This window comes from Zingiber officinale, chromosome 7A (assembly GCF_018446385.1).
Source record: "Zingiber officinale cultivar Zhangliang chromosome 7A, Zo_v1.1, whole genome shotgun sequence".
In the NCBI taxonomy this organism is placed as follows: domain Eukaryota; kingdom Viridiplantae; phylum Streptophyta; class Magnoliopsida; order Zingiberales; family Zingiberaceae; genus Zingiber; species Zingiber officinale.
The window spans coordinates 73,303,686-73,307,100 of record NC_055998.1 but is presented as its reverse complement, the minus strand read 5'-3'; the positions used below and the strand labels follow the sequence as shown (position 1 = coordinate 73,307,100).

Here is a 3,415-nt window from a genome sequence, read left to right as displayed (position 1 = left end):
TAGGAAACTTATTAGAATAATAGCAAAGTATTTGGAGAATATTCTTATGGTAGCTAAATTCTCAAGGAAAAGTTAATGAGATTAGAAAAAAAATATATTTTTTTTTAAAAAATGCCTCTTATTTCTATCATCATCAAGTCCAGGGCATCTCATTTAAAAACCATATATCTATTAAAAAAAAGAAATATCATTATTTTAGTATTATTGTAATAACTATAATTATAGTAGCAATATTATAAAATAAATTTTTTCTAACATAATTAAAATCTCTTTAATATTTGTTTACAATTAAGATTTTAGGATTTAAATTTACCCAATATATAACTATAGTCTATAGCATCTTTACCAATAAGTAATAACTACTACATCTTAATATAAATTAACTAAAGTTAGTTGTTATCCAATTAGGCTTATAGCAATTATGATGACAGCTACTATATAAATTAAAATAAAACTATTTTTAAAATAAAATAAGACAGTATTTTTAAATTATTTTTATAAAATAAAATATCCTTTTTAATGATAATGGAAATAAGGGGACACTATTTTAATTTTTGCCCTTCAAAAAAAAAAGGAAAAGTAGAGACATATATATGAAGCCTAACGATGATTTAGACTCTTGATTAAAAAAAAGAAAGAAATATATTTTTAACAAAAAAATATATATTAATTAAAGGCTTCTCAAAGGACCGCCGTTAAGCCGGCGACGACCTTAACTCCCGCTCTCGGCCTCGCAGGCGGCGGTTGCCAGGGCTCCGCCATCGGTTCCGAGGCGTTGCCGGCCGCCTTGGGCTCGGTGGTTGGTCGTAGGGACGAGGTCGTGAGGACGGTAATGTCCTCCCCTGCGCCGCTGCCGTGGGCGGCAGTGCGAGTGTAGGGGGACAGCCACTTGGCCCGCATGTAGTCCGGCCGCCGCCAGGAGGCACGTGGAGGCCCTTCTTCTTCAGGCTCTGCCGCGCAGCCTCCGAGACGACGGCCACGATCGGCGGCAGCCGGCCCACGAAGAGGGGCGGCAGGTGCTGGAGCATCGCGCGGTACGACTTGGTGGACCGGGCGATCTCGAACTCCGACCGGAAGTCGACGTCGACCAGGAGGCGCTCGCCGCCGTCGACCACCACGTCGATGTAATCGTACTCACCTGCCGTCAATCGACTCGTGAGCTGCGGCCATGCTCGAGAGAAAAAATTGAAGTAATACTTGTTGGAGATGGTACCGGCAGGCAAAGAGGAAGATTTATCCCACTTGGACTTGCAAATGGCAGCGTCGTAGCCGAGCGATTGCAGCTCTTCGACGAGGATCCTCCGGCATTCGCCCTTGCCCTTCGAATTCTTCGTTTTGTCCATGATCTTCGACGAATCGGCCAAGAGATTCCTCTCGGCGTTGCTCGCGCAAAGGATCAAACCCTGGGGAAACGTCCAGATGTTAGTTGAAGAATCAAAATTGGAAACACGGAGAAGAAAGATCGAGATATTCGATCGAGACTTGTCGTATTTGTCAAGGGGAAAAAAAACCAAACCTTGATAAACTCAGCGGCGTCAGCCGGTGGCGGATGGTCTCCGCCATTGAAATCATCATCGGAACTGTCATCGTAGATGCTGTTGAAGCAGTTACACCGGCCGCGCGGCGCCCGCTCGCCGCCTCCTTCTTCCATGAAGCTGAGCACCATCTTGTCCAAGCAGACGGAGCTCGGATCGACCTCTCCGCCGTCGTCCGACCGCTCCCTCTCCCTCCCATCGCCGGGCTTCTCCGGCGCGGAGATCCGCAGCAACTGCCGCTCGAAGAGACGTTTCAGCCGGGACTTCGCCGCGGGCTTCGACTGGTCGATCCCAGCCGCTCCTCCTCTCGCGTCGACCGGCTGAACTTTCATCTGGAATGGCATCGCTCCAAAAAAAGCAAAACCAAAACCGAAATTTCTCCTCCCTCGCCTCACCTCACCTCAAACAACTGCCCAGTAACCACTACAGCTCCATCTCTCTCTGTAACTCTGAAATTCGACAAAACCCCAAAAAAATTTCCCAAAATGAACACAGATCAGCAATCGCCGATCGAAATTAGCAAATCATCAAACACTGGAATGGCATCGCTCCAAAAAAAGCAAAACCAAAACCGAAATTTCTCCTCCCTCGCCTCACCTCACCTCAAACAACTGCCCAGTAACCACTACAGCTCCATCTCTCTCTGTAACTCTGAAATTCCACAAAACCCCAAAAAAATTTCCCAAAATGAACACAGATCAGCAATCGCCGATCGAAATTAGCAAATCATCAAACACTTTCCCAGCGTCAAAGCAATCGTCGGTGCTATAATAGAGCGACCAACCTCCCGATGCCTAGGAAGGAAGGAGCTCCTCCTGCACGTTACTAATTCAAACCGATCAACTCGAGAGTTGGTGCTTGAGCTCGGTGCTAATAACCGCCATTGCCGTCGCTAGAAAAGCGATCCCGTCCATGGATTTCTTCGGCGGAGATGGAATTTTGTGCTTTTGCCACGAGGCGGAGAAGGTCTTGTGTTTAAAACAGAGGCAGGAGGGGCGAACTGCGAAGGGAAAGAGGAGGGGCCCGGTGCGGACCCCACCGGAAGCAATGATTTCAACTACAGTTTTACCCTAAACCCTTCTAATTGTCGTAAAATTCATCACCTGCGGGCCCTCTCTGATGTGCTTCCCTAGCGAAGATAAACCGGAGCAGAGAAAGGCTCACCGGGCCCACTGTCAGATCGAGTGCACGGCGTGGTTCGAGGAGCGGTTTCAAGTTCCGGTCCTCGATCGCGACGCGTGTGCTCCCTCCTTTGTCGTTTTGCTCCTCCCAAATGACTCAAATGCCCTTGCTTCTTTCGGATAACCTTCAGCCTCCTCTCGCCCTTGAGTCCGGCGCTATTTACGCCGATGCCACAGTGCACATGGCAATGGCTTCCGGCACGTGCCGGTAGCGGTGGCAACCTTGTAATTGACGCTAAAGAAAGGGGGCTTAATGCCGAATGGAAAAGCGTGCGGACGGCCACGAGCGTGCGGTCATCCGCCCGAGGGGAGGGGAGCGTCCGATGCTTCCCTCTGTCGGCTTCCAGCCGTCCGATCGAGAGGCGAATCTATTCCTTCCGTGCCCTGCAGGATTCAGAGGACGGACTGGATGGCAAGCAAGCGAGAAAGATTGAATCAAAGAAAAGAATGGTTATTAATATTTATATTTTTAATTAATGTATTAATTTGTTTTTTAATTAAAAAAGGATTAAATGGGAATTATCCCAAATGATAAGTTGGAGAGTGTGGTAAGCTACATGATTGACCTGGTAGGTTTAGTGGTTCCACTGCAAAGTTGAGTAAATTAGAAGTCATAATTGCAATTGGATTTAGTGATAATGTCAGCATCTTTTGCCATGATGTGAAGTATTATTTCTTCTTTTTCTTTTCATTTCAAAT

At 46.6% G+C, this 3,415-nt stretch overlaps 1 pseudogene; it reads right to left on the bottom strand.

Moving 5' to 3' along the window:
- Positions 1-594: 594 nt before the first annotated feature.
- Positions 595-2,510, bottom strand: LOC122001529 (annotated as a pseudogene).
- Positions 2,511-3,415: the final 905 nt, after the last annotated feature.